Here is a 13061-nt window from a genome sequence, read left to right on the forward strand (position 1 = left end):
AATCACTGTGGTGTATGGGCTTAGTTCCTCTGAGGCATGTGGAATCTTCCTGGATCAGGGATTGAACCCATGTCTCCTGCATTGGCAGGCAGATTCTTTACCACTGAGCCACGAGGGAAGTCCTCAAAGGCAGACGGTCTGCCTTCCTATTACATGGTTCTCAAACTTTATGAGTGTCAAAATTACCTGGACAACATGCTAAAACACAGCTTGCTAAGCCTCATCTCCAGAATTTCTGATTCATTCTTGGGTGGAGCCAAAGAATTCACATTTCTAAGAAGTTACCAGAAATGCTATAGCTGACAGTCCAGGGACTACACATTAGGAACCACTGATTTAACCCAGTGGTTTCCCAACTGTTCAGCGGAGCCTGAGGACTTCTGAGGAGCTGCTGAGAAGTGATTACAGAGCAGGGACTAGGGCTCTTGGACCTTATCTAGCTCCAGACAGAGGAGCTCTGTGTGTATTTTTCACACATTGGACTTTCATGTAGACTTCACACGAAAGGAATGTTCCCATAACCTTCTGATTCAGTTCAGTTCAGTCGCTCAGTTGTGTCTGACTCTTTGCAACCCCATGAATTGCAGCACACCAGGCCTCCCTGTCCATCACCAACTCCCAGAGTTTACCCAAACTCATGTCCATCGAGTTGGTAATGCCATCCAGCCATCTCATTCTCTGTCGTCCCCTTCTCCTCCTGCCCCCAATCCCTCCCAGCATCAGGGTCTTTTCCAGTGAGTCAACTGTTCGCATGAGGTGGCCAGAGTACTGGAGTTTCAGCTTCAGCATCAGTCTTTCCAATGAACACCCAGGACTGATGTCCTTTAGGATGGACTGGTTGGATCTCCTTGCAGTCCAAGGGACTCTCAAGAGTCCTCCAACACCACAGTTCAAAAGCATCAATTCTTTGGTGCTCAGCTTTCTTCACAGTCTAACTCTCACATCCATACATGACCACTGGAAAAACCATAGCCTTGACTAGAAGGACCTTTGTTGGCAAAGTAATGTCTCTGCTTTTAATATGCTATCTAGGTTTGTCATAACTTTCCTTCCAAGGAGTAAGCGTTTTTTAATTTCATGGCTGCAATCACTATCTGCGGTGATTTTGGAGCCCCCCAAAAATAAAGTCTGACACTGTTTCCACTGTTTCCCCATCTATTTGCCATGAAGTGATGGAACCAGATGCCATGATCTTAGTTCTCTGAAAGTTGAGCTTTAAACCAACTTTTTCACTCTCCTCTTTCACTTTCATCAAGAGGCTCTTTAGTTCCTTTTCACTTTCTGCCATAAGGGTGGTGTCATCTGCATATCTGAGGTTATTGATATTTCTCCCAGCAATCTTGATTCCAGCTTGTGCTTCTTTCAGTCCAACGTTTCTCATGATGTACTCTGCATATAAGTTAAATAAGCAGGGTGACAATATACAGCCTTGACGTACTCCTTTTCCTATTTGGAACCAGTCTGTTGTTCCATGTCCAGTTCTAACTGTTGCTTCCTGATCTGCATATAGGTTTTTCAAGAGGCAGGTCAGGTAGTCTGGTATTCCCATCTCTTTCAGAATTTTCCACAGTTTCTTGTGATCCACACAGTCAAAGGCTTTGGCATAGTCAATAAAACAGAAATAGATGTTTTTCTGGAACTCTTTCTTCTCTCTGTCTCCTTCTCTCTAGGTAGCCTCATCTATTCCTCTTGATGATGAGGGCTCCCAAGTCTAAATATTCAGCCCTTACCTTCTGGTGAGTTCCAAATCTGTTTTGATATGGCACACTTAATACCTCCACATGAATTCAGTTATTCAGTCATTCACTTGCTAATTTATTCATTTAGCATTTATTTAAAGTGTACTAGGTGAACACTATTTCACAGTGAAACTGGTAGGGCAGATATTATTATTCTTATTTCAAGTCAGTGAATTGAGATCCAGGGAGGTTAGCCAATGTACTGAAGGTCAGATACGGCAAGTCAGTTGTGGAGTAGGGACTACACCCCCAGTTTTATGACTCCTATAGGCACTGGTATATAAAGTGTTGTGGGTTAAATGGTGCTCCTCCCACAAACTCTCAGATCTTCAAATTATTGCCCCGCAGCCCACTGCATGGATTCTACTTCAAATGGTGTCTTCTATTACTTTATATCATGTGGTTATTTTCTTCTCCCTGCAAATCTTTCAGTATGGGCTCTCTTCTTGCTCAATTACACCCCTAATTTTATAGCTCATCTTTTTTTATATTCATATTTTTATTGAAGTATAGTTGATTTACAGTGTTACAGCTATATAGCAAAGTGATTCAGTTATACATGTATCTATTCTTTTTTAAGATTCTTTTCCATTATAGGTTATTACAAGACACCAAATATCTAGCTCATATTCTTGAGATAACAATCTGGTAGCCCAAACAAATCACTTGTATACACAATCGTATAGAATTCTTAAAGCAAATATCCATAGGTTGCTGTCCAGCCTATAGATAACTGCAGTTGAATAAAGTGCAGGGTCTTGGTCCAGTCAGCTCTGTTTATTCATGGAGATGCATGGAGGTGGGAAGAGAGAGGGGGATGGAGTCTCCCAATTCAAAATACCGTCACTGTATAGGTACTCAGCTGTGGAAACTTGGCAGTTTTTCCTGTAAAGGGACTATGGGCATGGTGTGCATGTGTGCGTGCTAAGTCACTTCAGTTGTATCCAATTTTTTGCGACCCCATGGTCTGTAGCCTCGCCAGGTTCCTCTGTCCATGGGATTCTCCAGGCAAGAATACTGGAGTGGGCTGTCATGCCCTTCTCCAGGGGATCTTCCTGACCCAGGGACTGAAACTGCATCTCTGTGTCCCCTGCATTGGCAGGTGATTTCTTTACCACTAGTGCCACCTGGGAAGCCCTAAAGATAGTCTTGTCAGAAAGAAAAGAAAGAAAGTGAAGTTGCTCAGTCGTGTCCAACTCTTTGTGACCCCATGGACTGTAGCCTATGAGGCTTCTCCATCCATGGAGTTTTCCAGACAAGAGTACTGGAGTGGGTTGCCATTTCCAGTGGGATTCAAACCCATGCCTCCAGGGGAGACTGCAACCTTACATATTAATTGGCTTGTCTTATGTTTCTCTTCCATTTGTTCAGATTGCAATGTCTCTACTGAGTTCTGACTACTATATACAGCAGTTATGGGTAACTACCTTCTATTCACTAGTAAATTATAATTGCCATACTTATGTGGAAAGATTATTTGTATAGATCCAAGTTTGGTATCATGGTCCTTCTGTCTGAAGAACTTCTCCTTAACATTTCTTGAACTATAGGTCTTCTGGAAATAGATTCTTTCAGCTTTTGTTTTTCTGAAAAAGTCTTTATTTAACCTTCATTTCTGAATGGTATTTTCACTGGGTAAAGAATTCTGGTATGAAGAGTTCTAATCTTTTTGGTACTTTCAAGATATCACTGTTGCCTTCTGGTGTGCATAGTTTCTAACTGCTGTATTTCTTTTATCTCCTGGTAATTTTAAAGATCATTTTTATTTTAAAATAGCACATAAGCAGGGTTAAAAAAATAAGAATAGTAAAAGTCCGAGTAGAAAATTGTGCAAAGTAAATGCTCCTCCTATCCTGAACCCAAGTCCCTCAGATTCTCTTAGAGGCAATTGCTGTTAGTAACTTGGTGGTGATGGTTTAGTCACTAAGTCATGTCTGACTCTTTGCCACTCCATGGACAGTAGCCCTTCAGACTCCTCTGTCCATGGGATTTATCAGGCAAGAATATTGGAGTGGGTTGTCATTTCCTTTTCCAGGGGATCTCCCCCACCCAGGGATTGAATCTGGGTCTCCTATATTGCAGGCAGATTCTTTACCCACTGAGCCACCTGGAAACCCCTAGTAACATGCGGTCATATATAAATTTTGCTTAGAATCTTCAAAGATGAAAGAATGTACTTTCTATTGAAGAGAGTAGTCCATGATGAATTTAAGTTACATCATTTAGTAGGAATGACTGAAAGCATAGAAATTACCATGAATGGCAAGTAGAAGAGTTTGGATTTTCCTTGAAAGCTTTTTGGACATAAAGCTGTTAGGTCTGATCACAGACTATGTTGAAAATATTGCAGGGAGGAGATAGAAGTAGACCACTGAGATGAGTCCAAGACAGCTTATTGAAGCCTCTGCACTTGCTTGGAAGTTTTCATTAAGACATAGGTGCAAAACTTATGCTAATAATTCAGCTTGCAATTCGGAGCACTGACTTTATGCCAGACCCTCTGTTGAGCGCTTTATGTCTACTTAGTCGGAGAAGGCAATGGCACCCCACACTACTCTTGCCTGGAAAATCCATGGACAGAGTAGCCTGGTAGGCTGCAGTCCACGGGGTCGCTAAGAGTCGGACGCAACTGAGCCAATTCACTTTCACTTTTCTCTTTCATGCATTGGAGAAGGAAATGGCAACCCACTCCAGTATTCTTGCCTGGAGAATCCCAGGGACGGCGGAGCCTGGTGGGCTGCCGTCTATGGGGTCGCACAGAGTCGGACACGACTGAAGCGACTTAGCATAGCATAGCATAGCATAGTTCTCTTAGTGCCCATCCAGAGTATACCTCATTATCTCTGGTTGATAGACAGGAAAACTGAACACGACTGGTCAATGACATTCAGGATGGAATTAAAGTTTGTCTGTCCCCAAAGACCATGCAAGTGAACTACTGCACAAATATGCCTTCCAAGCTGCAGGGCATGCTCCCATCCTCCCTTTTTCCTACTGTCCAGTAATCTGTGACTATACTTCTTCCTCCTTCGAGGTAGCTGACGATATCTAGAGTCTGTACAGTGAGTACACAAATAGGATTGAGCATGACTCCTTTATTCCGTATCTTTGTGTGTGTGTGTTTTTTTTTTTTGTATGTAATTGATTTTTTTTCTGGCTATCTTCATGATTTTTTCTTTATCTTTAGTTTTTAGTAATCAGACTACTGGTGTGTATGTGTGTGTGTGTGTGTGTATGGTATTTAATTTATCTTATTTGGGGTTCTATGAAATTTTGATCTATGGTTTGGTGTCTTTCATAATTTTGGAAAATTTTTTGTCATTATCTCTTCAAATATTTCTTCTGCCCTAAGTTTTTACTCTTTCCCTCTATGGCTCCAGTTACTCATTTACTGGGCCATCTGACACTTTTCAACACTTTTTTATGCATTCTTTTTTTAATTCTTTGTGTTTCAATTGGGGGAATTTCTTGACCTATCTTCATATATTGAGTTTCCCCCTCAGCTGTGATAAGCTTATCTAAATAATTATTTATTCCTGGTATTATGTTTTTTTTTTAATCCAGCATTTTCATTTGACTCTTTCATGTAGTTTCCATTTCTACTAGTGTTCCTCACACTGCCCACGCATTTTTTTTTTTTTTTTTTACAGTGGCTTTACTCTAAAGAGCTCTTCTCTACAGCTATTTCCTACCCATCTGAGTGGACTCTGGCATGATCAGAGTTCTTGAAAGTTTAAAGCACATACACATATACCCCTACACACTTGCCTTTTGTTTCATTACAATGTTAGTCATGGTACTTCCCTGGTGGCCTGGTGGCTAAGACTGCACTCCCAATGCAGGGGGCCTGGGTTTGATTCCTGGTCAGGGAACTAGATCCCACATGCCACAACTAAAAGTTTGAATGCTGCAATTGATCCTGGATGCCACAATGAAGACTGAAGATCCTGCATGCTGTTACTAAGACCCTGAGCATCCAAATAAATAAATATTTAAAAAGTACTATTAGTCGTCATAACTAGAAAAACAGATCTTGTCCTCATTTCTTTGCAAGGGAGGAGGTCAGCTAGCTAAGAAAAGTTTTGACTCAACTAATGGTGCTGGGATTTCCTTTTTATCTTCTAGCTTGTAGCTTGCTATTTTGTGTCTACATGTTTCATGCTTATGACATGCTCCAGAGAATATATAGGAACCTTTTGGGCACCATGGCAACCAATCATGACATTCTCTCCTAAGCATAGAATCATTTTTTAGGACCTCTTATATTTTTGAGATACACACTAGTTTGTTAATGCATGTTAGTTTACTGTTTTGGAGTAGAAAATGGCAACCTACTCCAGTATTCTTGCCTGGGAAATCCCATGGACAGAAGAGCTCGGTGGGCTATAGTCCATGGGGTCACAAAGAATCGGACAAGACTGAACAACTGAGCACGTTTGTTGTTTGGTTGCTCAGTTGTGTCTGACTCTTTTGCAGCACCATGAACTGTAGCCTGCCATGCTTTTCTGTCCATGGGATTTCCCAGACAAGAACACTGGAGTAGGTTGCCATTTCCTTCTCCAGGAGATCTTCCTGACCCAGGGACCGAACCTGCGTTTTCTGCATTGCAGGCAGATTCTTTACTGCTAAGCCACCTGGGAAGCCCATATTAATGAACAAGACCATGCTAAACCATTTGAGAGAGAGTTATAGACTTTGTGACATTTTATTCCCAAAGACTTCGTCATGTATCACCTAAAAAGAGCATTCTCTAATCTGGCTAGAATAGAATTATAACACATGGGAAGTTTAAAATTGATACAATTCTATGATCTGATATTATATTTAATATTATTTCCTAAGATAATTACTTATTTAAATGTCCCTAGTTATTTCAATAATGTCTTTCATAGTATTTTAATCATCTAAGAGCCAATCACAGATTACACATTGTATTTAATTATCTGTCTCTTTTTGTCTCCTTTAATCAAGGGCAGTTCTCCAGTCACTTTTAGTCTTTTATGACATTGATGTTTTTGGAGTCCTGGCCAGTTGTTTTGTACAATGTTTTTCAATTGAATTTATCTGATGTTTCCTTAAGAATAGATTCAGCCCAGGCATTTTGGGAAGGAATATCACAGGGACGATGTTGAATCCTTCTCAGTGTGTCTTATCAAGAGGAGCCTGCTGATTTTTACCCATATTAAGTTCAATCACTTAGTCAAAGTGCTGGCTGCCACATGTGTTGTAAAGGTATATTTTCCTTTGTAACAAATCTATATCACTGTGGAGTGATACTTTCAGACTGTATAAGCATTCTTTTATGCCCCACTGTTTCACTGAATGATTTTAGCATGCTTTAATCATTCTTGCCTGAATCTATTATTCCTAAGGTGGTTCTAGAATAATGATCTCTTGTTTTTATTATTCCTTCTGCATGCATTCATTGGCATTCATTTCTTTTTTCCTTTCTTTTTAAGGATGGGTATACACTCATGGGTTTTCAAAGAGTTTAATGTGTAATTGTTTTCTGCTGTCTATCTTGGCTGGCTTCTATGTCCTTTTGCATTTTTCCCCCTTAGCCGTTGAGGGGCTTCCCTGGTGACTCAGTAGTAAAGAAGCCTCCTGCCAGGGTGGGAGACACAGGTTCCATACCTGGGTCAGGAAGATCCCCTGGAGAAGTAAATGGCAATCCACTCCAGTATTCTTGCCTGGAGAATCCCGTGGACAGAGGAGCCCGGTGGGCTACAGTCCATATGTGGTCACAAAAGAGTTGGACACGACTTAGTGACTAAATAACAACAAGAATGATCAGCCTTTCAGCACATTCTTATGCTCTGAAATGAGAATATGTTCCAGGATTACCCTGACTCCAGCCTGGAGTCAGTTATTTTGTCATGGGACCCTGCTTCCTTCCATTGGACTGTAACATTCGGACACTGAGATCAGGATATAAGGTGTACTCCCTGTTACAGGCGACTCATTGCTTCTAAGCTCTTTCAACAGACAAACCTAGGAAATACATACTTAAATTTCTTTTATTATATATTTAATGCCTGCAAGTTAAAAAAATATTTTTATTGGAGTATACATATATTAGGCTTCCCTCATGGCTCAGAGGTTAAAGCGTCTGCCTGCAATGTGGGAGACCTGGGTTCAATCCCTGAGTCGGGAAGATCCCCTGGAGAAGCAAATGACAACCCACTCCAGTATTCTTGCCTGGAGAATCCCATGGACTGAGGAGCCTGGTGGACTACAGTCCACAGGGTCACAAAGAGTCGGACACGACTGAGAGACTTCACTCACTTCACTCATACATATATCTGCTCTTTTTTAGATTCTATTCCCATATAGGTGGAAATAAGTACTTTTAAAAAACATGGATTTGTAATAATACCACCAATTTCTTAATCCAATGCCTTACAGTTTGCATCTTCTTCCCCATTCCATGACTTTAAAAAAAATCTCTCCTGGAAAACTTGTTTCCAACAATATCAATATATTTATTTGGCATTTTAAAATACACACAAAACTAGATTCAGAATTACTACTGCTGCCAACAATAAACTTACCAGGTTCAAGATTTTGTCACAGTTCTTATTATCCTTAGAATACTCCCTAAGGATGGAAAGTTAGTTTTACATTAGAAAATTATTTGTAATAGTTTTTTTCTTCTTGTAAGTAGTCATATTATTGATGTTCTCATGCTCAGGTTGATTTTTTTCTGTTCAATTTAGAGTCCCTGCAACATGTTGGTTTAATTTTATCTTTAAAAAATATAAATGTTTACAGGGTTCAAAAATCAAATATATAATCAGAGTATTTCCATTGTTTTCTGTATCTTTTCTACTCATTTCTTTCTTTTCTCTTTAGGTAATCAGTCCCATTAGTTTCTTGTTTTTTCTTTCTGCATTTCATTTTAAAAATAAGCAAACGTATTTCCCCCAGGTTGATTGAGATGCAATTGATATACAACACTGCAAGCATTTTTTTTGGCTGAACCCTACAGCTTGCAGCACTTTAGTTCCCAAAGTCCTTTAGTTCCCAAAGTTCAAACAGGGATTGAACCTGGGCCATCCATGGTAGTGAAAGCGCCACTAACCATTGGACCTTCAGGAATTCCTGTAAGCACATATTTTAAAATTTTTCCTTCTTTATTATAAAAGGTAGCATACCATATACATTTTGTTTTTCATTTTTTTAAATTATTTTTTATTCACACAAATATTTTTAAATTGTAATTTTCTCTTACATGTGGTTCTGCCAAATCACTTTTAACTGAATAGAAATATTGTTCTGTTGGCTGTAAGTCCATGCTAGAAAGAGCAATATTGCATAGGAATCTAGAATGTTAGGTCCGTGAATCAAGGCAAATTGGAAGTGGTCAAACAGGAGATGGCAAGAGTGAATGTCGACATTCTAAGAATCAGCGAATTAAGTGGACTGGAATGGGTGAATTTAACTCAGGTGACCATTATATCTACTATTGTGGGCAAGAATCCCATAGAAGAAATGGAGTAGCCATCACAGTCAACAAAAGAGTCCGAAGTGCAGTATTTGGATGCAACATCAAAAACAACAGAATGAACTCTGTTCGTTTCCAAGGCAAACCATTCAATATCACAGTAATCCAAGTCTATGCCCCGACCAGTAATGCTGAAGAAGCTAAAGTTGAACGGTTCTATGAAGACCTACACGACCTTCTAGAACTAACACCCCAAAAAGATGTCCTTTTCATTATAGGGGACTGGAATGCAAAAGTAGGAAGTCAAGAGATACCTGGAGTAACAGGCAAATTTGGCCTTGGAATACAGAATGAAGCAGGGCAAAGGCTAACAGAGTTTTGCCGAGAGAATGCACTGGTCATAGCAAACACCCTCTTCCAACAACACAAGAGAATACTCTACACATGGACATCACCAGATGGTCAACACTGAAATCAGGTTGATTATATTCTTTGCAGCCAAAGATGGAGAAGCTCTATACAGTCAGTAAAAACAAGACTGGGAGCTGACTGTGGCTCAGACCGCGAACTCCTTATTGCCAAATTCAGACTTAAATTGAAGAAAGTAGGGAAAACCTCTAGACCATTCAGGTATGACCTAAATCAAATTCCTTACAATTATACAGTGGAAGTGACAGATTCAAGGGATTAGATCTGATAGACAGAGTGCCTGAAGAACTATGGACAGATGTTCATGACATTGTACAGGAGGAAGGGATCAAGACCATCCCCAAGAAAAAGAAATGCAAAAAGGCAAAGTGGTTGTCTGAGGAGGACTTACAAATAGCTGAGAAAAGAAGAGAAGTGAAAGGCAAAGGAGAAAAGGAAAGATATACCCATCTGAATGCAGAGTTCCAAAGAATAGCAAGGAGAGATAAGAAAGCCTTCCTCAGTGATCAATGCAAAGAAATAGAGGAAAACAATAGAATGGGAAAGACTAGAGGTCTTGTCAAGAAAATTAGAAATAGCAAGGGAACATTTCATGTAAAGATGGGCACAATCAAGGACAGAAACTGTATGGACCTAACAGAAGCAGAATATATTAAGAAGAGGTGGCAAGAATACACAGAAACTATACAAAAAAGATCTTCACAACTCAGATAATCATGATGGTGTGATCAGTCACCAAGAGCCAGACATCCTGGAATGTGAAGTCAAGGGGATCTTAGGAAGCATCACTACACACAAAGCTAGTGGAGGTGATGGAATTCCAGTTGAGCTATTTCAAATCCTAAAAGATGATACTGTGAAAGTGCTGCACTCAATATGCCAGCAAATTTGGAAAACTCAGCAGTGGCCACAGGACTGGAAAAAGTCAGTTTTCATTCCAATCCCAAAGAAAGGCAATGCCAAAGAATGCTCAAACTACTGCACAATTGCACTCATCTCACAGGCTAGCAGAGTAATGCTCAAAATTCTCCAAGCCAGGCTTCAACAGTACATGAACCATGAACTTCCAGATGTTCAAGTTGGATTTAGAAAAGTCAGAGGAACCAGCAATCAAATTGCCAACATCCATTGTATCATCAAAAAAGCAAGAAAGTTCCAGAAAAACACCTACTTTATTGACTACACCAAAGAGTTTGACTGTGTGGATCACAATAAACTGTGGAAAATTCTGAAAGAGATGGGAATACCAGTCCACCTGACCTGCCTCTTGAGAAATCTGTATGCAGGTCAGGAAGCAACAGTTAGAACTGGACATGGAACAACAGTCTGGTTCTAAATTGGGAAAGGAGTACATCAAGGCTGTATATTGTCACCCTACTTATTTAACTTATATGCAGAGTACATCGTGAGAAATGCTGGGCTGGAAGAAGCACAAGCTGGAATCAAGATTGCCAGGAGAGATATCAATAAATTCAGATATGCAGATGACACCACCCTTATGGCCAAAAGTGAAGAACTAGCCTCTTGATGAAAGTGAAAGAGGAGAGTGAAAAAGTTGGCTTAAAGCTCAACATTCAGAAAACTAAGATCATGACATCCAGTCCCATCACTTCATGGCAAATAGATGGGAAACAGTGGAAACAGTGACAGACATTATTTTTGGGGGGGCTCCAGAATCACTGCAGATGGTGACTGCAGCCATGAAACTAAAAGACGCTTGCTCCTTGGAAGAAAAGTTATGACCAATCTTGAAAGTATATTAAAAAGCAGAGACATTACTTTGCCAACAAAAGTTCATCTAGTCAAGGCTATGGTTTTTCTGGTAGTCATGTATGGATGTGAGAGTTGGACTATAATGAAAGCTGAGCGCCAAAGAATTGATGCTTTTGAACTGTGGTGTTGGAGAAGACTCTTGAGAGTCCCTTGGACTGCAAGGAGATCCAACCAGTCCATCCCAAAGGAAATCAGACTGACTGTTCATTGGAAGGACTGATGCTGAAGCTGAAACTCCAATACTTTGGCCACCTGTTGCGAGGAACTGACTCATTTGAAAAGCCCCTGATACTGGGAAAGATTGAAGGAGGGAGGAGAAGGGGACGACAGAGGATGAGATGGTTAGACGGCATCACCAACTCGATGGACATGAATTTGAGTAGACTCCTGGAGTTGGTGATCGATTGGGAGGCCTGGTGTGCTGCGGTCCTTGGGGTCTCAGAGTCGGACATGACTGAGCGATTGAACTGTTTGGTTGGCACTAAGTCCTATATTTCAAAGACGGCCCTAGTGACTGACCAAACGTTTTCTATTCTGGGTGCACTGGAGGCAGCTATCAGTTAGAGGAACAGAAAAAGAAATGCATGGCTGATTAGAGTGGTGGGAGAGAAAGTAGGGAAGGAAATTTGCCTTGAGAGAGCATTTAATACAATTTCCACTAGATGGCAGTAACGTCCTAGGAATAAGGTTTCTAAAGTCTAGAAAGGGATAAACCTGCCGGGAAGGAACTGTGGAGCATGCCCAGTGCAGAAATCTTTTAAATGGATTTACTCTTCAGATCATATCAATTTAACTTAAAAAAAATCTCATGCTGAATCCTCTTCATCTTTCAGTAATCTAATATACCAGAGAGAGAGAGAGACAGACAGACAGACAGAGACAGACAGGCTGTGACCCTGAATAAATCTATTAGTCGTTGTCGTTGTTGTTTAGTGGCTAAGTCACATCTGACTCTTTTCCAGTCCCATGGACTGTAGCCTGCCAGGCTCCTCCGTCCATGGGATTTTCCAGGCAAGAATACTGGAGTGGGTTGCCATTTCCTTCTCCAGGGGAGCTTCCCAACCCAGGGATCAAACCTGGATTTGATCAAATCTCCTGCATTGGCAGGTGAAATTCTTTGCCCTTGAGCCAATATGGAAGCCTGAATTCATCTAAATGTTCTCAAGTCAGGCAAGATGCTATACAGGGCAAATATTAAAACTAATTTTAAGATTCAGTAGACTGTATTTTAAACCTAAAGTTAATTGAAATTTCTCTACTAAGAATGATCTTAACTCCTTTCAGTTTTTGGTCTGAGCCTGATTTTAAAAACAAGTTTTAAAAAAAGGACAAAATTGAAAAGTAAACTAAACAGCAGGATTCATTCTAACTCAGATTAGGAGCTGGGAACTATTTTCAGAAATTATAGAGGTAATACCATACCCTGATTAATTTAGCAAATCTCACAAAAAGTACTATTTAATATCACTTATTGTCTTTTGTGACCCTATTAGGCTAGAGGAACTAAGTATCTTCCAATTGCAGGCTCATTCCAATAGCCAGGCAAGTGTAAAATTAGTCTTACTGCCAAAAGCCACATATCTGAAGGCTTGGGAACAGGCCTAGAAACTCTATGCCAGGTATCAAACTGCAGGATTCCCCTACTTTTCATCCTGTTCTTTCTCTGCCTCCCACTT

This window comes from Bos taurus, chromosome 10, assembly GCF_002263795.3.
Source record: "Bos taurus isolate L1 Dominette 01449 registration number 42190680 breed Hereford chromosome 10, ARS-UCD2.0, whole genome shotgun sequence".
Classification (NCBI taxonomy): Eukaryota; Metazoa; Chordata; class Mammalia; order Artiodactyla; family Bovidae; genus Bos; species Bos taurus.